Raw genomic sequence first — 23,266 nt, forward strand, 5'->3', positions numbered from 1 at the left:
TTCTCTATCATCATTGATGTTTCTATCTCTCTCTTTCCACACCCCCCCCCCCGCCCCGCTTCCTCTTGGAAACCAATAAAAATACATTTAAAAATAAATAAATAAATAAATAAATAAATAAATAAATAAATAAATAAATAGTTTCTTTTCTAACATTTGATAAATTTCATTCTCTTTTCCTTTAAAATAACTTTGGGGTTCCTTTGGTTGGTGGGTAAGAGAAAGGATGAGGGAAAACACAGCCTCTGAGAATACTGGGCCCAGTCTCACTTGAGGCTAAATGGCTCCTTCGGCGACTGGCTGAGTGGAGTATGGGATTCTGGATCGACTCCAGTTCCAAATGCACCTGTGTGAGGCCAGAGGGAGGGATGTAGTCACCAGGAGACTTCTGTGTCCTGGAGCACACGAGAAGGCACAGTGCAGAAGTGGAATCAATCTGGGAAGTCATTTGTACTTTCCACTTCCACTTAGAAAATCCCACTAGTGTCATGCAGAAGTTTGTTTCTCAACCTTTTTAAAATCAAAGAACTTCACTGATACTTTCTTTAAAAAACAAACCAAAAACCTTTCTCTCTACCTCTGTGCCCATCCACACACATAAACCTAATGCCAGAATTAAGGTATACACACACATACATCTTAATCAGACACTGTGGTGATGCAAAGGGTTCTGATATGTGGCTCTTTGTCAATCATCTTTATACTTTAGTAGTTAACATGATTCAAAGTATATAGCAACAGTCCAATAAATGCCTGTTGAATAACTTTTAAAAATTCCATCTGTGTATGCTACCAAAAGAGTGACAGAGCAAAGAGAAATTTTAACCTGTTTAATTCTCTTAATAAAAATTTTTCACATACTATGATGTTGTGTTTTGCTTCCAAATATCTATTAAGAATTGAAACTATGGTGCAGTTCAACAGAACCTCCAGGTAAATAATTCATGAGCAATTATTTGCCTTATATATGCGACTCCAAACATTAGAAATGGAGGCATACATGTTGAAATGACATTTTCTTCTCTTGTATTTTTAAAGATGTGAATGTATTTCTTTTTTATTTATATGTCAGTGGTTCTAACTTCCACTTTTCATTCATTTCTATTAAAAACAGAAAAACTATTGAACTCTGCTTGCTCCAGTGAGTGTAAATACCTTGTCCAATAAATTGTCTCTGTTGCAATTGCCGCCAGGCCGACCCAGTGTGCTGGGCATTGAACTAGCTTTGTTGCCATGGTCAGAAAAAGCAGTGTATGGAGCCAAGAGATGATGCGTGCGTGGGCCTGGACTGGAGCCCTCCTCTCTCAGGTTCTGCCCACAAGACATGTGCCACACAACGTGTTTATCCTGAGCCAGTCCATGCTGAGATGAGTATAACCTTGAACCAGGCTCTTTCAATTGTTTTCAAATATTCTTAGTCCCTTCAAATGCAATGCAAGTAATTGAAGTTTGATGTAAGAAACATCTTTGCTGAAAGATTTCTATAAAAAAGGATTTCTTCCAATATTCCCCATGAAATGCTGTCTGCCTGCCAGGGAGTGGGTTGTCTCCGTAACCAGGGTGTCCGGTCTGCCTTCTACTCTGCTTCTGTGCCCTGGAGGTGGGAGAGAAGAACAGGGGAAGCGTGCATGGCAGGAGAGCCGTTTTCTGACTCCAAGTCTAAGCTAAAACCTGCTTTTCCTCACAGCCTGTGTCACACCATTAGATATTTTCCAAGTCCAGTAGCTGAAGTATAATCACCATCTAACCCATCCTCTCCTGCCCAGTATCAAACAATACAGTGTTGGCATAATTTTAGGAAATCATGCCATGTCGTCAGCCCGATGATCTTGCAAACTGTAAAATAAAACTGCTTTCGTGGTTTCTACTACAGTTATCTGGGGTGATATTCAAAATCTTTAACAACTGTTACCTTACAGGTGCTAACCTTTCAGAACAGACACCTGCAGTAATTAACTGGTACATACTAACTAAATGTTGCTTATTGGAAATTGTTATTTTTTAGAATTTTTTTCATTATTTCCCCAAATATTTGTGGTACAACTAAAGGTTATCCTTGTGTTGACAAAACAGTGAGATTGAGTCTGCTGCAAGGGAGGGAGCTGTGACCTCAAGTGCATGTCGCAAAAATAGCAGAAGGGGCACCATCTTTCAAGACCCCCCCCCTCCCCACTCCCTCTACATGCCTGCCTGCTATTTGCAACCATCCCCAAGGGATGTCACCACTGCCCTCAGGAATGCCAACGAGCCAGATCAGGCAACTTGCTGTGCATCTTTGGATGATTCCCAACCCGCAGCCCAGCCCTGCACCTCCTGTTGGCTGCCTTACCGCCCTGAGAGTCCGGCCCTGTGGCCTTCCTTGCTCAGAGCAATTTTCTATTGTGATCTGCTGGAGGTTTTTATAGAAGAAACAAGGATGATGGAGTAAGTGACTGATTTCTTAGAATGATTAAGAACTACCTCTCTAGGGACACAAGAGAGGTAGTTCAAGTATGGAAGGGTTCAAGGTTATTTTAGCAGAGTGGAACTGAAACGTTACCTGCGAGTATTCAAAATGGGTCCTGTCGTGGGACAGGTCCCTGATTCGCTTTTCCAAATTATTCTAGTAAATCAAACCATGAGTGGAAATTATCCAGGCAAAGGAAGTTAATAACAACCGCTTATCATTTCATCAAAGGCTCTAGATCTGAGACTTGAGAGAATATTCAACTGTTCAGGAGCCAGTACCAGTTGGTATGTATAAATGATGACAAGGAAGTCATATTGATTATTTAAGGAGGAAGCCCAGTAATTATGAAGGTGGGTGAGGTTGTCGTTTGATCTGAACCTTTCATTCTTTGTTAATCCCACAAGCATTTGCTGAGCCTCCATGCACCAGGCAGGTGGGATGCACAATACAGAGTGCCTGGCTTAGAAGATACTCAAGAATCCTACCCTTTCACTTACATTCTCAGGGTAATCACTTAATTTTCTCAGATGTGTTATCTATGTAGCTAGAAGCAGCCTGGGAGTGAGTGAGTGATTAGAGAAAAGGACCTAATAACCTTAGCACCTCCTGCTCAGAGAGGGCATGGAAACCACTGTGTCAACGAGGTCAACCGGCTGCTGGGAAGAAGGCAATGGTTTGGACACTCGGCTCTGCCACTTACCAGCTGGGGGTCAGTGAGCAAGTTACTTACCCTCATCTGTTAAAGATAGCTAATATCTCATGTTATATACTGTATAATGTAAACATTATCTCACACTATGCCATTCCATTGGAAATGTTCAGTCATAGTGAAAAACTTCAGGACATATAAGTAAGTGATAAGAAATTAATATCGGGCCCAGATGGCATGGCTCAGTGGTTGAGCAATGACCTAAGAACCAGGAGGTCATAGTTAGATTCCTGGTCAGGGCACATGCCCAGGTTGCACGCTTGATCCCCAGTGTGGGGCGTGCAGGAGGCAGCCCATCAATGATTCTCTCTCATCATTGATGTTTCTATATCACTCTCTCCCTTCCTCTCTAAAATCAATAAAAATATATTTTAAAAAAAGAAATTAATATCATAGAAGCTCGATTCACATAGATATAAACCCTCAAATAGGCCCTGCCCTGCATAAGGATCCCACAAAAGGAGTTAGTCTCATGTCATTAGAGTGACTACCATGAACTAGACATCTTATTCACTTTATTTTAGTTAGTCCTCACAACAGTCCTAGGAGGTGGATGTTGTCACCATTTTGCAAATGAGGAAACTAAGGCTAAGCAACAGTGACCTGACGAAGGTCACACAGCAAGCAAGGCAGGAGTCCAGCCTTATGTAACCCAATGTGAGTGCTTTTTCCTTAGGCCACTGGCTCTCAAATCTGGTCTCAAAGGGGCAGCACCAGCATCACCAGGGAACCTGTTAGGAATGCACATTCCCTTCCCACCCCAAACCCACGGAGTCAGGAATGATGGACGTGGGCACAGCCAGCTCTGTTCCAGGTGATCCTGATGCATGCTCAATTTAAGAACCACTGCACTGTGCACTATGCGTTCCCTCTCCAATTGGGATCCAGCTCCTTATCTGTATTTAACAAAGAGCATGAAATAAAGCCCTGGCTATGAACTTGAGTTTATACCAACTCCTCAGCAATGATGGATTGGGTAATGCTAAACAAGCTACCTTTTGTCCCATTCCAGCCCATGCTGCACATGGGGAAGAAGAGTGGAAATTTCTCGTATTCTTAAGCTTCTTAAGCATCTCTCCTCGGAGAACACAAGCTTTCCTTCTTGCTGTTGTCACAAATGGTGGTGTTACTCCCCACCATGCCACTTGGTCTTGGCCAACACGATATACTAGTATTTATCAGGTTCCTACTATGTGCCAGACATGGAAAGAACAATGGGGAACAGAACCAGCAAAGCCTTCCTCAAGGAGCATACAATCCAATTTCTCCCAGCAGTGGACACCACTGACCTTTCCTAGAATCCCTGAATGCCCAAGACAAGTGGACAAATTAGGGGTTTCCTACTCCTCCTCCACTGCCCACCACCACCACCCACCTACACTTAGAGTGAGAATAACAATAACTCCTAAGCAAAGATGTTATTAGGAGAAACAAGGCAATTTACTCAAAACCCACCTGGACCATACGCAGCCTATCCACCCAAGGGAGTGTAGTTGACCAAATGAGCAAGGCAGAAGCCAGTCAAGCGTGGAGAAACCACTGCACCAGCAGCCCAAGACCTCAGAATCATTCTGGCCATCAGGCTGTGTGCCTGTGGACCTCCGCGCAGGTGCGAAGAACAGGTCTGCCAAACCAGGACCCACACCTTTCAGCATTTTAGCCCAATGTTTTCTGAGCTCTCTGGGTGACAATGTGATGCTGGAGACATCACAAATCATCAGCCCCACTGGCTAAAGGGCAAACACCCTGAATTTGCTCTTTATTGACTATATAAGAACCACATTGCTTCCCGCTGAGAATAAGTACCAAAGAATAAAAGGACCCCTAATGTATATTCCACCTGCTGCTAGCCAGGTCTTTGAAAGCCATTGCCTTCACTGAACGATTCCAGCTGGTGTTCTCCTTTGTGCTGGCTTTTATGGGCTGTAAGGACGGATACATAAGGTGTAGGTCCGTTTTTTTAGGGAATGTAGGAGTCTTGCCCTCTCAACTCAACACATGCTTCTCTTTTCTTCCCACCTCCTGCTTAGAATTATGGGGATAGAGGTTGCTAAAGTGTCTAATTAAATGCTTTTGGATAATTCTGGTCTGTGCAACAGACTGACTAGAAAACTGAAATGACTTCATCTGAAAGAGGAGAACCAATATATAAGGAAAGAAGGAGTGATGCTTTCCCACCCCTTGTCTAACTCATAAGCAATTTCCAGAATATAATCCTTACATGTTTTTTCCATCAATGGGAGAAGTTGAATCAATATTATAGGGAGAGTTTTCCCTTGTTTAAATTTCTCTCCCACCTCACAATGTGCCTGCTACAAGTTTGTGTCATAAATCCCAGCATAAAATTCCCTGTTGCTTAACTTGCCCATAAATGTGAAGCATGTAGTCATATTATACGATCCCTGACCTGAACATAAATTTCCTGTGGTCTAGTGGTGCCTTAAGGAGGAGCTAATATGTTCACCTGCTTGTTTTCCAGGCAATAAACCCAGAACAGGTGAAATGAAGAAGAAATTTAAGTAAGATCAAAAGGCAGGTTCAAAAGAATAGACAAAGCCATCTGGAATGCATCAGTGCTGCCAATCTCAAATACGAGACCCAGTGGAATGTTAAGTGGAATTTCTAGTATTCCCTTCTTTCCAACCTCAACTTTTCTTTGGGAGGAAGCTCATTGTCCCAGAGGTAGGGCCAGACACTCGCAAGTGAAAAAAATATTAATTTCTTCTAAACCCGTTGTTGACAACCTCTTTCTCCTCTTCATTCCCCAGGCCTCTTGTTGCTTCAAAATGTATACAGCTTTCTCTAGTATTTTACCTTGCAGCACAAGTTTGGGAGTTTGGAAGGTATTTGCTGAATTAATAGGGGAGAGTTTTACTTTGGATTTCAAATTACTCTGCAGATGACAACATTCTACTGCTGAAAATAACTTGCTGAACAAGAAGCAATAGTGCCAGTAGGAATATAAATTGGTACAGCCTACAACATAAATTGGCAATATGTATCAAAACCCTTAAAATTAAGAATACTATTTGATCCAGGAATTCCACATCTATGAATTCATCGTAAAGAAATAGTTGTACAAAGACAAGAAGATATATGCACAAGGATGTTCCCTGTAGCACAAGGAAAGTTGGACACTACCTAAATGTCCAACAATGAAATTGGTTTAATAAATTTTGATATTATTGATGATTAGGAATATTATATAGTCACTAGAGGCCTGGTGCACAAAATTCGTGCAGGGGGAGTGTCCCTCAGCCCAGCCTGCACCCTCTCCAATCCAGGACTGCTGGCTCCCAACTGCTCGCCTGCCTGCCTTCCTGATTGCCCCTAACCGCTTCTGTCTGCCAGCCTGATCACCCCTAACCACTCCCCTGCCAGCCTGATTGATGCCTAACTGCTCCCCTGCCAGACTGTTTTCCCCTAACTGCCCTCTCCTGCAGGCCTGGTCACCCCTAACTGCCCTCCCCTGCAGGCTTTATTGCCCCCATCTGCCCTCCCTTGCAGGCTTGGTCCCTCCCAACTGCCCTCCCCTGCTGGCCATCTTGTGGCAGCCATCTTGTGTCCACATGGGGGCAGTTATCTTTGACCACATGGGGGCAGCCATCTTGTGTGTTGGAGTGATGGTCAATTTGCATATTACTCTTTTTTTATATAGGATTAGAAAGAATAGAGGCCTGGTGCACGGGTGGGTGCCAGCTGGTTTGCCCTGAAGGGTGTCCTGGATCAGGGTGGATGTTCCCTTGGGGCGTGGGGTGGCCTGGGTGAGGGGCCTGTGGTGGTTTGCAGGCCAGCCATGCCCCCCGGTGACCCAAGTGGAGGCCCTGGGATCTGGGATTTATTTATCTTCTATAATTGAAACTTTGTAGCCTTGAATGGAGCCAAGCCTCTTGCTCGCTCCGTGGCCACAGCCATTTTTGTTGGGATTTATTTATCTTCTGTAATTGAAACTTTGTAGCCTTGAGCGGAGCGGAGGCCTCAGCCGGCTAGGGCAGGCGGAAAGCTTGGCTTCCTTCATTGCCGGGGGATACCCAAGCGTCCTGCTCTCTCCATGGCAGCAGCCATCTTGGTTGGGTTAATTTGCATACTCGCTCCTGATTGGCTGGTGGGCATGGCTTGTGGGTGTAGCAGAGATAGTCAATTTGCATATTACTCTTTTATTAGATAGGATTAAATTATGATGGAGATCAAATATTTTGACAAAGAAGAATGTCTACTTATATTCAATGAAGAAAGTATGTTAACAAAATAATATGTATAATTACTCCTCTAAAATTATATTTTGCAGAGGGGGACACTGAGGCTCGGCAAACTCCTTGTATCAGCTTCATTATTTTTTTATTTTGGTGACAAAGACAGACAGTGGAACCAGCCTTTCTAGGGGATTTCTTTCATCCCCTACTCAGCTCTCAACCATTTTTTCTACATAGACACAACGTTCTATACAGCCACCATCTCCTTATCCAGAGAGTGAGGTTGTAAGTTTTTAATGAGGATTAAAACAAAGGCAACCATTTGTTAAATGCTTTTGCTACCGTAGGCATTACCTCACATCACCACAACTCTACAATGTAGATATTATTGCATCCCCATTTTATAAATAAGGAAACTGAGACTCAAAGAAGTTAAATAAATTATAGCCATTAACATGGTGATGGAGACGAAAGGTTTTGACAAAGAAAAATGTCTACTTATATTTCATGAAGAAAGCATGTTACAAAACAATGTATTTAGTTAGTCCTCTAAAATTATGTATATTTGCTTATATATGACTTATGAGGTTTCTCCTATGAAATTCTTTTCAGCAGACCACACATACTGAAGTTCAATCAGTACCCATTAAGAAACTGTCATGTTAAAATGCCATTATGTTTTCTCCTCCAATTATAGTGAAATAAAATCAACAAGTATTTCCCATGCAGATTTGGGCCTTTACAGACTCCTGCATGCTGGGCTCATTATGCTCATGCTATTTTTGGTCAGCATGACATACATCCGTCTTCTATTTTGATATGTTTTTCATTGAAAAAATTGGTTTTATTTGTGGGAGTTGTTAAGGACCCTGACATAAATAAAGACACACATCAAGGACAGCTATTTCCACACAGTGTCAGAAAATAGTGCATTGCAGTGGCTTCTCTTGATTGGAGGCCAAAGCCTGAACTGGAATTGAGTAAAAAGGGGGGAAAAAAAGGCTTACAAGTAAGTTTCTCTAAAACAGATTTAGTACGCATTTCTATGAAAGAGCTTTACACACATTTCCATTCTAATTAAAAACATAATTGGTAACATACGTCTTGATGCTATGACTATTTTGGTAAAGGAAACTCAGAGACTAACAGTACATCTCTAAGAAGCCTTAGTATTCACTTTGAGGAGAAAAGCAAAAAGTTTGAAACGAACAACAGAAGCAATGCGTGATGTTAACTTTTGACATCTAATTCTCCAACTCAGGTGACTTCGTATGAATGATGCTATAAACTAGAAAACAAAGACAAGACTACAATGCCACAAGTAGATTCCATGGACTTTTACCTGTAGGAGAGTACAGTCAGGGGCACTCAGCCTGTAGCCACTAATGTAACCCCCAATCCTGGCTGCCCCACAGAATTACTACCCTACTAATGATTCTGCTTTAATATGTCTGGGTGGGACCTGGACACCAGGGTTTTTTAAAAGCTTCCTAGAGACTCAAATGTATCCATCATTTAGAGACCTAAACCTTATAATTGATATTCCTCATTTGGCAATCATTCTGAAAATTGAAATGAATGAAGTGTTACAGCTTGGAAGGGCCTTAAAACATCATCTAATTTTGCAGAGGTAGACACTGAGGCCTGGCAATCTCCTTGTGTCAGCTTCATTATTTTTTTATTTTGGCGACAAAGACAGACAGTGGAACCAGCCTTTCTTAGAGGATTTCTTTCATCCCCTATATAGCTCTCAACCATTTTTTTTCTACATAGACACAACGTTCTACAGCCACTATCTCCCTATCCAGAGAGTGGGACTATACGTTTTAATGAGGATTAAGACAAAGGCAACCATTTGTTAAATACTTTTGCTTCCCCAGGCATTACCTCACATCACCACAACTCTATAAAGTAGATTTATTCTATCTCCATTTTATAAATAAGGAAACTGAGACTCAAAGAAGTTAAGTAATTTGCCTGAGCTCAGGCAGCTAGAAATACTGGAACTGGGATGTGAACCTAGATCTCCTCAACTCCAAGTAGTCAGGAAAGAGAATGATAGAAGAGCTCTACTGTGAATAAACAAACAATCCAGATCCTGATTTTTATTAATTTAGAGATGAGATGTCACAAGAGCCTATTCAAATATCTCTATTTTATTCTGTGCTGTGAAGACAGCAGGAGCGGGAAGAATAGCAATTCAATGGGAAAATGAGAAAAATAATGCTCTTGATGCCAGAGGTAAAGGCTTTGCTGAATGAATGCCACAAATAGATTCCATGGACTTTTACCTGTAGGAGAGTACAGTCAGGGGCACTCAGCATCCACAGGAGTGACCTCCAGCAGGCCACTGGAGCATGGCTACAACCGACTTTCTTAGAAATGTGCTTCAAGTCTCACTCTACCCATTTGCACATCCTCCGCAATCCACATGGGACTCCCACTCATCTTCCAAGACCCATTCATTTGTCATTCTACCTGGGCCTCTCTGATCTCTGAAGACCAGATCACATAACTCTCGCTAGTACATCCTTAACATCGACTAACACTGCTGTCACAGAACACACACTAGGGTGACTTGTCTGTGTACTTTTCTGCCTGTCACCAAAATGCCAGTTCCCTGTGTTGAGGCCCATGTATCCCAATGCTTAGCCTATTCCCTACAACAGGGCACACACTCAACAACAGGTGTGGAAGGAATATACAAATAGGTGATAAACGTGTGCTCCTTCCACATAGGTGGGTGGAACAGCATAATAATCTATTAGAATGGAGATACCATGTTATAATTTTCCCAGCTAGGATGAAAATCTATTTTAGAAAAGGGAATGCTTTGATCTGAAAAATAATAAAATAATGTTAATGAAAAATTGACTACAGTGAGACATTTTCCTCCCCCCACCCTTAATTCACCCCTCTCCCCTGGTGCAATATGGACTCAATGTTGATATCCCCCCTTCAAAATTCATAGTTGAAACCTAATCCCCAGTGTGATGGTATTTGGAGATGGGGCCTTTGGAAGGTGATTAGGGCATGAGGATGGAGCCTTTGTAAGAGACTCCAGAGAGCTTGCTTCATGTGAATGAGCAAGACGACTGTCTCTGAACCAGGAAGCTAGTCCTTACCAGACATCGAGTCAGCCAGAGCCGTCTCCAGTCCAGTGATGGCGAACCTATGACATGCATGTCAGCACTGACACGCGTACCCATTTCTGATGACATGTGGCCGCTGAGGCGGCCGCATGCTGAGGATGAAACATTTGCAGCTCCTGAGGATGAAACATTTGCGACTAGAGTCTTGGAGTTAGAGTCTAACTCCAAGACTCTAACTCCAAGACTCTAGTCGCAAATGTTTCATCCTCCCCTATTAGACACTCTGTGCTGGAGGTCTGTAGGCCAAAACAACAGAAGTCCGGCACAGAGTGTCTAGTTCTGGGACTTCCGGTTAAGCCAGGATCTTTGCCCTCACTTCCGCCGGCAGAGCAGGGAGCAGCAGAACGCAGCGGGGGAGGCATTTCTGGGGGCCCTGCCATTACCAGTAACCAAATAACAGTTAACCACAGCAACCATTATCTACTGTACTGTGGTGTCATGGATTTCTAATCCATCATTACTGAGATAAGTGAGGGGGAGGCTGGGAGAGGCGAGGGTTTGTGGCGTGCTATGGGTGCCGTTTCCTGCCATTAGAAATAGAGGCAGCCATTTTAATTCACATAAGGAACACCATCTTGCTCCATAGTGCAGACTCCATTTCACCACTATTACTGTTGTGCATCCTTATTAACCCCTATTTCTGCTTATTAACCCTGCCCTTTCCTAAAAGACAGTTATATGCACCATTTTGTGGTTAGTTAGGCTAGTTAACCCATAATTGCCTGCAGGCCTAACAAGCTATCTATAATTCTATCTTCTGTCACTGCCCCCCTGATGTAGAACCCAAAAAATAAAAAACTAAGGTTAAGTAAAGGAAGTGGTAGTAGTAGTGGCCGACCCTTTCAAGAGACATGGACCGAGATATATGGCTTTATAGAAAAAAATGGCAGATCATTTTGCATTCTATGTACTGAAACAGTAGTAAGCAGAACGTGGAATATAAATAGACATTTTGAAACTAATCATTCCCAGCTCTTGGAAAAAAGTAAGGACGAAAGGAAGGAATACATTTCCAGGCAGCTACACCTTTATAAGAGCCAATCTAATTCCATCCTTAAATTTATGAAAGGCTCTACAAATTTAACATCTGCAAGTTTGAGCATTGCTCACTCTATAGCTCAGCATGGAAAAGCGCTCAGTGAGGGAGAATTTATTAAAGAAACTCTCCTAAGATGTGCACCAGTTCTATTTCACGATATGCAGAATAAAGATGCAATTATTAAGAGGATATCTGAGTTACCACTCAGTAGAAATATCATAAAAGACCGAATAATGAGACTGAACACAAACGTACAACATCAATTAAAGAGAGATATAAGGAAGTGTAAATATTTTTTGATCTCTCTTGATGAAACTACTGATGTCACATCACATGCTCAGTTGGCCATTACTGGTCGATATTTTGATGGTCTCACAATGGGAGAAGAGTTGATAAAGTTAGTATCAGTATCAACAAGTAAATCAGGAAGCGAAATATGTAAGGTTGTTATACAAACATTTTGTGACCTAAGCATTGATATCTCTAAAGTTGTGTCAGTGACGACAGATGGGGCACCAAATATGGTGGGGGGGAAAGTCGGATTTGTCAAATTGTTTACAGAAGCTATTGGACATCCGATTGTGCCTTTTCATTGTATTATCCATCCGGAGGCTTTATGTGCCAAGGCAGGATTCACCGACTTAAACGACTTAATGTCAGTTGTTACAAAAATAGTTAATTTAATAGCTGCTCGCCCCCTTCACAAGCGAGAATTTTCGGCACTTTTACTGGAGGTTGATTCCACCTACAGTGGACTGCTGATGTACAATAATGTAAGATGGCTGAGCCGAGGCAAAGTTCTAAGATATTTCTTGACGATAAGGATCTGGGAAACTTTCCTCAGCTTAATGATGATAAGTGGGTCAACACCCTGATGTTTTTTACAGATCTCTCTGTTCATATTAATGAACTGAACTTAAAGTTAGAAGGTTTTGGCAAAAGTATTGACATTATGTTTGGATACATAAAAGCTTTTGAAAGTAAAGTTAAAATTTTCAAGCGAGATGTAGAAACTAAAACTTATAATTATTTTCCTCGAGTAACAAAGTATTTTGAGAAGGCCAGTGCAGCTGTACAAAATGAAATGGAACTCTTGCATATGAAGTACCAGCATGTTTTAGACTCGTTACTTGACCAGTTTAGTGATAGATTTAGTCAATTTAGAAGTCTAGAACAGACCATGAAAATAATTAAGTATCCTGATGTAGTAGTCTACAGTAGTTTGGAATTAAATGGTTTCCAATGGATGCAAATTGATGATTTGGAGATGCAACCTGCAGAATTTCAAGACAGTATCTGGGCTCAGGTGTTTGTTGACTTGAGGTCAAAGCTTGAGAATCTGGAAAGGTGCCACTTGGAGAATCAAGAGGAGTGCCACTACGAACAGGAAATTTGGAGTGCCTGGAACCGACTACCAGACACTTTTAGCACCCTGAAAAATATAGCAATGGCTTTACTCACAATTTTTCCCTCTACATACTTTTGTGAGGCCTTATTCTCAGCGTTAAATAATATCAAAACCAACAAAAGAAACAGATTGACAGATGAAGTTAGTAGCGCTTGCTTGGGCCTGAAGTGTACAAAATACCAACCTTCAATTGAAGATTTAGCCAATGAAATTCAGCAACAAAAAAGTCACTAATAGGCAGGTTAGTTAAAGAATTCCCCCTCCCCCTCACTTATCTTAGTTCACAGCACCCCACATAAGCTAAATAATATCAATACCAACAAAAGAAACCGACTGACGGATGAACAAAGAAGTCACTAAGCAGGTAAGTTAAATATCTAGTTTTTGGTTTATTAAATACAATTATATATAACAATTATACATTTATGTTAAACTATAAATATCGCGAAATAAGGTTTTTTCCTCAAAGTGACACACTACCCGTTATGCTCAGTTTTTTGGCGAAGTTTGACACACCAAGCTCAAAAGGTTGCCCATCACTGCTCTAGTCTATGGTATGTTGTTATAGCAACTGGAACGGACTAAGACACCTAATTAGGTTCTATATGTTGTCACTTGAAAATTTTAACTTTACTTCCAAAAGCTTTTATGTATCCAAACATAACGTCAATACTTTTGCCAAAACCTTGTAACTTTAAGTTCAGTTCATTAATATGAACAGAGAGATCTGTAAAAAACATCAGGGTGTTGACCCACTTATAAGTTTCAGCTATATGAATTAAATTATTCTGTATAAAGAGAAATGCAGTTTTGACGTTTCACAAGCAATCCAGGAGGAAGGAGTGAGGAAGAGCTAGAGAAGTCGGGGAGATGCAGAAAGTCTACATGCTATACAATTTGGAACTCCTATTGACACTCTGAAGTTTTAAAAATAAGATCATGAGTACCTATGAAAGTGGTTTACTGTTTTGTGATTTAAAGACAAGGCTGAGTTTCATGTTAGAATGGATGGCGAGTGAGATAGAGATGGCCCATTAGGACAAAAGGGCAACAAATGGTGCTTTCATCCACTTCCCACAACTCCTCTCAAGGTCTCATCTGCAAAACAGAGCACTGAATAAACGGCTCACTCGTGGCACTGACAAGGTCAACACTCAGATGATAGATGCAATGAAGAAGCCCGCTGAATTGAACCAACAAATGAGATGTGGCTGCAGTTAATTGCACGAGTGAAAACATTAGGCTATAGCTTATTTTATTGGTCAAATACAATCAAACCTAGCCATTCAGATGCTTCAAGGTACTTCAAGTACATCATCTGCATATTGCATTGTGTGCTCACCACCAAATGTGAAATCTCTGTCACCATATAATTGATCCCCTTTACTCCCTCCCTCTGTAACCACCAGAACAAGGTCTTCATTTCCTAAGTCACTGTGATATCAAGAATAGCCTTGGCTGCCACATGGGACACAACAGTCCAAGTCATTCTGCACGGTGACCACAAATGCCCACCAGTTGCGAGTGAGGAGAGGAAGGGCAGGGTAGCTCAGACACGTCCTATGACACAGACAGGATAAATTTAGGAAATGAGATGGGATCCCACCCCTCTGGAAATGAGAATGACAGAGGCAGGGCTCAAGAAAGCAGTGGTTGGAAGGCAAACTATGTCAGGAATAGTTGAAGGAACTGGAAATGCTTGGCCAGAGAAGAAAAGATCTGAGCATGAGAAAGGTGTACAGTATGAGGGGAGAGATAGATACGCGTTTCATTTTTTTTTTTTAAAGATGTCACCTAAAGGCAAAGTTGAATGTAATCTATTTGGTACTAAAGGGCAGAACTAAGACTCATGAGCAAAAAGTCTAAGAAAGCAAGATAGGATTCATATGAGTGGAGGCCTCTAGCACTATAGCTTTCAATGGTGACAATCCTGCTCCCTAGGGAACATTTTAAAAATGAATAGGGTTTACATTTTTATTTATTTTTTTTATATTTTAAAAAATTCGATTTATGGGGTGACACTGGTTGATAAAAGTATTCTAGTATAGGTTTAAAGCACATTTCTATGATACTTCATCTGTGTATTGCATTGTGTGTTCACCACCAAAATGAAATCCCTATCACCATATAAAATGACGCCCTTACCTTTCCTATCCCCCCTTCCCTCTGTAACCACCATAATCTTGTCTGTGTCTATGAGTTTTTGTTTGTTTTTCTTGTTTGTTCATTTGTTGCTTTCAGTTTTATATTCCACATATGAGTGAAATCATATAGTTGCTAACTTTTTCTGTCTGACTTACTTTGCTTAGACTTCTAATACAGCCACACCTCAGTGTTCACAGGTTAAAATGCACATATTTATTTTAAGTTCTTGCCTGTTACTTCTCCTATATATTACAGTTACAGGCAACATATTCATTTTTTAAATCGTGTGTTTAGTTATATTACATGCGAGTTTCATTTAGAATAAAAAGAAGTGGTCACTAAATATATGTTATGGAAATGGGGCATTGAGTTTGCTCTCAGTGTGAGCCACTACTCTGGCAAAAAGGTGACAAATTTTAAAATGTGGTCACATTTGCCTTGCAGGCATTTTTTTTGGGGGGGTCTCTTCAGCATTCTTCAAAATGTTTAACTAGTTGCTGACATTTGAACACCGGGAGATACATAAACAGCAGCATAAAAACTCACCCTAGAGCGGTTAAAACAACCCCCTCCCCAGTCACCCCCACACCCCCAATCCCACTACACTCACTTCCAGCACGTGGTCCTTGCTGTCCCATTCCTGCTTTCGATCAATCACACGTGCTCATCGAGAGCGGATATTCCTCCCTGGCTGGGACCTTGTGCTGGAGACTGCAGGTGCTGGGCACAGTGCGGGGAAGGCTGTGTGTGCACAGTGTGGGGAAGGCTGTGTGAGCCCTGTGCCTAGTTCCAAGTTCTCAGCTTTTTAGGGTTGTGGCTCATTGGGGGAATCTCATAAAGCCTCTTCACTCTCTCCCAAGAAAAAATGCACAGCCACACAAAACAGTGCTTATCATTTAAATAACTATAGGACCCTGGTATCTTATTCAAATCAAATTCAACTCAAAATTAAGATTCTAAATCTAATGATGTTGAGCCCAGCTGGCTCATCAAGCCTCACTTCTCACCTCAAGTCTAACTTGGGAGATGTTTTTTTAATCCTCACCCAATGATATGTTTTTCACTGATTCTAGAGAAAGAGGAAGGGAGAGGGAGAGAGAGAAGCATCAATTAGTTGCCTCCTGCATACACCCAGACTAGGAATTGAGCCCACAACCTGGGTATGTGCCCTGACCGGGAATCGAACCCGAGACCTTTCGGTGCACAGGACAGCACTCCAACCAACCTTGCCACACCGGCCACGGCTAACTTTGGAGATTGTTACCATTAGCACCCAGATGAACTTTTTATGAACTCGCCAATAGAGATAATGATATTCAGTGTGCTACACCTGGGCTGGTGAGGCAGCTACTGAGCTCTGGTTAAACAACAGCTCTTTGACAAGAACAATTAAATTAACATCTAAAATCTGCTCTTCTCAGAAACTGCTTCCTGAGCAGAGGTCCAACCTGAACAAAACCAAGAAATAAGACCAACTGTAAGACCGAATGCGCCCCCCAGTGACTCCTTGGGCCTGTAATGAAATAATAGAGACAGAGATATCAACTGTGTAAGACAGCGGGCTTAGAGAAATGAAATGTGGCAGCATTTATTTTCTAGAGAACAAACTACTTGAAACTAGTGCCTGATGTATTAATATATCATTTTTATGGCTCTCTTGCAATGATCCCCTAGCCCTTTCCTGGATCACAGCATTCCCAACCTTCTTCAGAAGTCATGCATCAAAAAGTATTTTAAAATATACATTCTTATAAAAAACCTATTTCTCCTTGGCAAGAGGGGAGGGTAAAAATACCCAGCATAAAAAAAAAATTTACCAACAAGCCTTTAATTTGGCACACGTCCTTCCTGTGATTTAAACTCATCAAACCACAGCCGACTCTGGGTAAATTTAGAATCAGACACAACAAAAACAAGATATATAGAAGGCTACTGGGGACAATCTTCAGAGATAGTAAAAAAAATAACATAATAATAAGGGTATATAGAAACTATGCTTAAAAACCATGCAACTCTAGCTATACCTAAGGCATTATACTAATGCAAATACTGCGGAAAGTTATAGCATAAAATTGAAATAATATTTTCTTAAAACAAGGCAGTGTTTTCACAAAGCACCTTTCATCAAGCAATCTTATGACGTGAGAAAGCAATGGCTAGAAAATAGGAAATATTCCCCAAATCCAATAAAGTTCAGTTGTGCCATTGAAAATAACTGCCAAGAAATGGGACATTTCTGGGACAGAATTTTGGATCAAACTACTTTGTTATTATATAACTATCTAGAAATGGAAAACTCAATTATACCACTGAATGGCCTGACTGTGAATTACTACAAGGCTTTGAAAGAATAGATAAGTGATGGGCAACCTTTTGAGCTTGGTGTGTCAAACTTCGCCAAAAAACTGAGCATAACTCGGGTAGTGTGTCACTTTGAGGAAAAAACATTATTTCACAAATGTTTCATCCTCAGGAGCAGCAAATGTTTCATCCTCGGCATGCGGCCGCCTTAGCGGCTGCGTGTCATCAGAAATGGCTACGCGTGTCATTGCTGACACACGTGTCATAGGTTCACCATCACTGGAATAGATGAAAACTCCAAGATCCACTCTCACTGAGAGACGGTGCTCTCTCTCCTTGGCACTCAGATGCATATCCTTCAGACATAAATGTTCTGTCCAAAAATGCCTGTGCATTTGGGCAGGGCACAGAATTACATGTGTCCTTTAAGCTTTGCACAGTAGTAATTTTTGTACTGATGAGAATTCCCAGAAACAGGTCTCAAGGAGAATTCATATTTTTGTGTAGTTGACTTAAATTGTACATGCTTTGTTTTGTTTTTTTAAGTATGCTTTTATTGACTTGAGAGAGAGAAAGGGAGAAAGAAACATCGATGAGAGAGAACCATTGATTGGCTGCCTCCTGCACACGCCCTAATGAGGATTGAGCCCACCACCCAGGCAAGTGCCCTGGTAAGGAATCAAACCTACGACCCTTCAGTGCACCAGACAACACTCAACCAAGCCACACCAGCCAGGGCAAATTGTACATGCTTTGTGGTTTTCAAAAGCCTCGCTCTTTGCTAGAGAGTAGGGCAATGTATTAATGAAATCACACCCCACCTCCTGGCTGATAACCAACTAGTGTACACTCTAAATAAAAGAATCCTATATAATAAAGCCTAATATGCAAATTGACCAAACAGTGCAATGACCGGCAGAACTGGTCACTATGACAAGCACTGACCACCAGGGGGCAAACACTCAATGCAGGAGCTGCCTCCAGCCCGCAGGCCCCAGGCCAGCCAAGGTGGGTGTCAGCTGGGGGGGAGGGGGGAGTGCCGGATCAATCCACCAGTTGCCCTGCAGATCAGCCCTTATCGCCGGCCAGGCCTAGGGACCCTACCCATGCACGAATTTCATGCACCGGGCCTCTAGAAAATAGTAATACCCTCAGACTTGAGCAAATTAAGTGCTAAGAGATCTGGAGAAGCAGGAAAGGTTCAAGACCAGCCAACTATCTCTGTCCTCCAATCAGGTTTTGAAAAGAGCTGATAAAGATAAGCTTTACCTCCCTTCTGGAATTAAGAAATTGAATATTGCTCTGGTCTTGTAGGTTTCTTTTGAACAGAGTTATGAATTTAACCAAAATCCGGGTGTATTGCCTCCAGGATCAAGTTCTTCTGTAAAAGGCCCACCACGTAAACTTCTGCAGCAAAGCCTCCCAGGCAGGTGGGAATCAGAAGGCACCACCTGAACCCAAGCATCCTCCTGTGTGGGCCTATCCTTTGGGTAGGATAAGCTGGGTAGTTACTTTGGATCCCACACTTAAAGGGTGGGTAGGAAGGAGGCCTTAGGTACTACACCATAACCACATCCTCTTTTCTGAATATCATGAACATCTACTTCAGATCTTTAGTCCCAAGGGGGCTTTGAGAAATGCTGACAAAGTGGACTCCTTTCAAGTGTAATTATCTAGGGTGGACCCCACACAGGTGTTGCTATGCCACGCCCAGGCCCCTCCTCCAAGGTATGGCCCTACTTTAGTCTACATTCCAGAGGCGGTGACTCCAGAATCCTGGGAACCAGAAGGAGGCTCTGGGAGGCTATGCAGTATCAGGCGGAATCTTCACACCTGAAGGAGTGAGGCTTGTGGGTCCCCCAAAGTGAGGGAAACTCCAGAAAGACACAGGATATTGTTAAGTATGTTGTCTTTCATGTGAAGCAGTGTTAATGTGTCCTCAGAGACTTTATCTCTGAACCATATTTCTCAATCTAACATCAAACAAACTGATGACTCAAGCCACCCTTTGGGTTCGTTACTGCTTAGCTTTATTTTGTTGACAGAATCACTCTGTTCTTCAGTAGAATTCTTTGGTGCCAATACTCAGTGAACAACTGGATAGGAATCCAGGGATGAGAAAGTCAGAGAAAAATCTACTCTTTGCTTTCCTCCTTCTCCCTTAGCTCTAAGCTCACTGAAGTTGTGTTTCTATAGCACAGGATGCTGCCTTGGATTTTTCTTTTGGAAACTGTGCAAATTAAAAATTTTGAGGGGCCAACGTAATTTCTTGAGAAGGACCAGAAAAAGAGACAGAATCCCAGTGGTGTGGAAAGCTCAGGGGCACATGAACCTCCGGGTCAGTACTGTCCAGGAGCTAACAAAACCATAATAAGACTTAGTCTCCTTTCATCTTCAAAGTCATTCATAAGCTCTAAATCCTTCATCCTCACCACACTACTGTAATCATACGATTTGGCAGAAGCAGTACACCTTTCATCTCTGGATCTAAAAGCGCCCTATAAATGCCAATTAATCCTTACAACTGCCCTGTGAGGCAATGAAACATCAGCTAACCTAATTGGTACACAGAGAGGTTAAGTAACTTGGTCCAATCCAAACAGCAAACTGGCAGCAGAAGCAAGTTGAGAACTTGATCTGGACATTCTATTCCTGGGCTTGGATGTCTGAGGCTGAAAAACAAACCTGTAATTAAAGCCCCACATGGTAGCTGGCACATTATAGGTGTATAGGTAACAATTTCTGAATAAAGGAAGAAGTTGGATAATCATATTTCCAACTGTCTGTCAAATGTGTCTGAGTTTGCTAATATCTTCAACTCAGGTTCAAATTTCTGCTCCAAACTGCCTTCGACTCTTGGATTTCTAGTCATTCATTCTCCAACCAGAGCACCCACTATAGCCGGGTCCTTGTCAAGCCCCATGCTTTTCTCAAGGAATTTACATCCAGAGAAAATGAGGCAGATAATAATAGTCAAGACAAATGGCCCTAGCTGGTTTTGCTCAGTGGATAGAGCGTCGGCCTGCAGACTAAAGGGTCTTAGGTTTGATTCTGGTCAAGGGCACATGCCTGGGTTGGGGACTTGATCCCCAGTAGAGGGGGTGTAGGAGGCAGCCGATCAATGATTCTCTATCATCATTGATGTTCCTATCTCTCCCTCTCTCCCTTCCTCTCTGAAATCAATAAAAAAAAAATTTTTTTTAAAAGAAGACAAAAAAATGTTAGATGGCAAGAAGGTGATGTGCTAGTAAATAAAAGCCCAACTCCTGGAGAACAAAGGGTCACCAGTTGCCACTGCAGGTGCTAGACAAGAACCCAGGTGCAAGTGCCCAGGGCACTAAGAATTTTGTAATATTCTAGCAACTTAGAGAAAAATCTGACTTGTTTCTATTCCTCTATAATTGATAGCAAAACCCTTAAGTCAAAAAAAAAAAAAAAAAAAGCCAGATCCTTTGCCTTCAGGGACCATGAGAAAGAGACAAGTTGATGGTATTGTCTTTTAAGAAGTCAAGGAATAGACTGGGGGTGGCAGCTTGTGTGTCCGGGGCAGGGGACAAGGCTGGTCCCCAGAAGCAGCCTGCACCTGAGGGCGCCCACAGCATAGCATTAAAAATGTGTCCCATCAAAAGCTACTCACCTCACTGAGGCACTTACACACTCATCCACTTATCCATTCATCCACTTTACACTTATCGACTGTCTAGTACGGGTCATGGTCCAGGCTCCTCTCTGCCCTTGGCGGCTCGGGCAGGAGCCAGGCCAGCAAGACCCCTGCCCTCCACTCTTTGTTTGGCATACAACCTATTTTTTAATTATTATGAAATGATTTTCAATTCAGTAACAATGACAAAGGGGGCAAATACAGATAAATGGTTGGTAGCTTTGGAAGTGATCTGCAGTCATCCCCTTACCTGAATACATTCCAAAACACCCCCTCCCCCACTGCGGATGCCTGAAACCTCAAGACAGTACCGAGGCCTGTACAGACTATGTTTTTTTCTTATGTATACTTACCTGCCTATAGTAAAGTGTAATTTATACATCAGGCGCGGTAAGAGATTAACAACACTAATAAAATAGAAGTTATGACACTACAGTAATAAAAGTCATGTGAATGGGGTTCCCCTCTCAAAGGAACTCATTGTGCTGTACTCACCTCGCCGTGATGATGTGAGATGATAAAATGCCGTGTTCGGTCGAGAACCTAAGACCTTGCCACTTCAGGGAAGCACTTGACGCCTTCTCTTCGGTGTACCCGAATTGCCGGCGTCACTACTCCTGCGCTTTGGAGCCATTTTTAAGTAAAAATAAGGGGTTACTTGAACTTGAGAAAAAAGAAAACACTTCCACAGTGGAGCCCACCAGCCCTGCGGACCTCTCGGTGTCCACGCCACACGACAGACGGGGCGATAACGGAGCCACAGCCGCTGAGTGACCGCCGGGCGGGCGGGAGCGGCCCAGCGAGGAGAAGCCGGACAAAGGCACGATTCACATCCGGGGCGAGACGGGGCGGACCTCGCGAGATTTCATCACGCGACTCAGAACGCTGCGCAACTTGGAACGCAGGGATTGTTTGTTTCTGGAATTTTCCCTTTAATAGTTTCAGCCGCGGTTGACCACAGGTAACTGAAACCATGGAGAGCGGCACGTGGGTGAAGGGGGGGGCTGTGGCACACAGCTCCCGTTGTAGTTCCTTCATTTGCTTTAACTAATAAGCTTTCATTCTAGAGCAGGTTTAGGTTTACAGAAAAAAATGGATCAGAAAGGACAGTTTCCACATACTGGCTCCCCTCCCCCGACACTGGGCTCGTGGCTTCCCCTGGGGACGCGCCTGTCTGCTTCCCTAAAGGAGCCGGTGAGACCGTGAGGGCGTGGGCCCCAGGCTTTTCTGCTCCCTCCAATTGCAGAGGAACAGTAGTTCGGTTACAGAAAACCTAGCTCCTGCTTTTCTGCCTCCTGCGTCCCAGTAAAAGTCCGCTCAGGCTTCCTGGGGGGGCGGCGGCGATCTTTCAGAGGCCCCTCAACACCCCTCCTGGGGCTCGATCTCACCACAAACCACGTCGCCCCTGTGCTGCCTTTGAATGAGTGGAGTGGAAGAAGCGGGAAGACTGGCCCCCAGGTTGGCCCTCCTGACACACTCACCCCAGCAACCCCTCCAGGTCTGCAGTGCTGCTGAACCTGTTCTCCTTTTCCTAAAGGCGCCCAGCGCCCTGAGCCTTCATCTGGGGGCAGCTCTGCAAGGAGGCATCTTTCCTCGCCTGGTTCTGCATCTTCTTGTTGCTTCTCCCTTCTCTGGACAGACCTCAACGGGCTTCAATTCCATCCAACTCATCATTCACTGCAACTATTCGAGTCCCTCACCACCGTATATGGGGTGTTCACCTCCTTTTATCTCCATCGTATCATGGAAATACCAACTTAGAGTGAGCCCAGAAGAAGACAGCAGAAGGAAAAGATGAATGTAAAGGCTGAGGTGATCCTCTCATTAAACATTCGCTCCCTGTCCCCGAGGGTTTGAAGGACAGATTCTCCCAAACCTGCCTTTGTGAGGATGTGGAGGTCAGCTCCGAGACCTTTGAGAAGATCAGAAACCACCCGGTAGGCACCCTGTAATGCATCCATAGATGAGCTGAAAATTCTGAGGGCGCCTTCCTTAGATGGCATTTAGTCCAGTCTCCCGAGGAATTTGTCAATGAAGAAATCGAGGCCCAAAACAGGGAAGGGGCCAGGCCTGCATTATACAGGATGAGCTAGACCAGGGGTCCTCAAACTTTTTAAACAGGGGGCCAGTTCACTGTCCCTCAGACCGTTGGAGGGGAGTCGGAGAGTGCGGCGCACATTCCACACATGGCGCACTGCGGGCCCAGGAG

The 23,266-nt window shown here is 42.9% G+C and overlaps 1 long non-coding RNA gene across 4 annotated transcripts in view; it reads right to left on the reverse strand.

The window, feature by feature from the left end:
- The window catches only part of LOC114234157 (uncharacterized), a 168,275-nt gene extending 146,418 nt beyond the window's left edge, over nt 1-21,857 (reverse strand). For all 4 annotated transcript variants that reach the window (XR_008556581.1, XR_008556582.1, XR_008556580.1 and 1 more), the window contains exon 1: nt 21,553-21,857. This is a non-coding gene — a long non-coding RNA (uncharacterized LOC114234157). The remainder of the gene's footprint in view (nt 1-21,552) is intronic.
- Nucleotides 21,858-23,266: the final 1,409 nt, after the last annotated feature.

Source organism: Eptesicus fuscus, chromosome 7 (genome assembly GCF_027574615.1).
Source record: "Eptesicus fuscus isolate TK198812 chromosome 7, DD_ASM_mEF_20220401, whole genome shotgun sequence".
NCBI classification, from domain to species: Eukaryota; Metazoa; Chordata; class Mammalia; order Chiroptera; family Vespertilionidae; genus Eptesicus; species Eptesicus fuscus.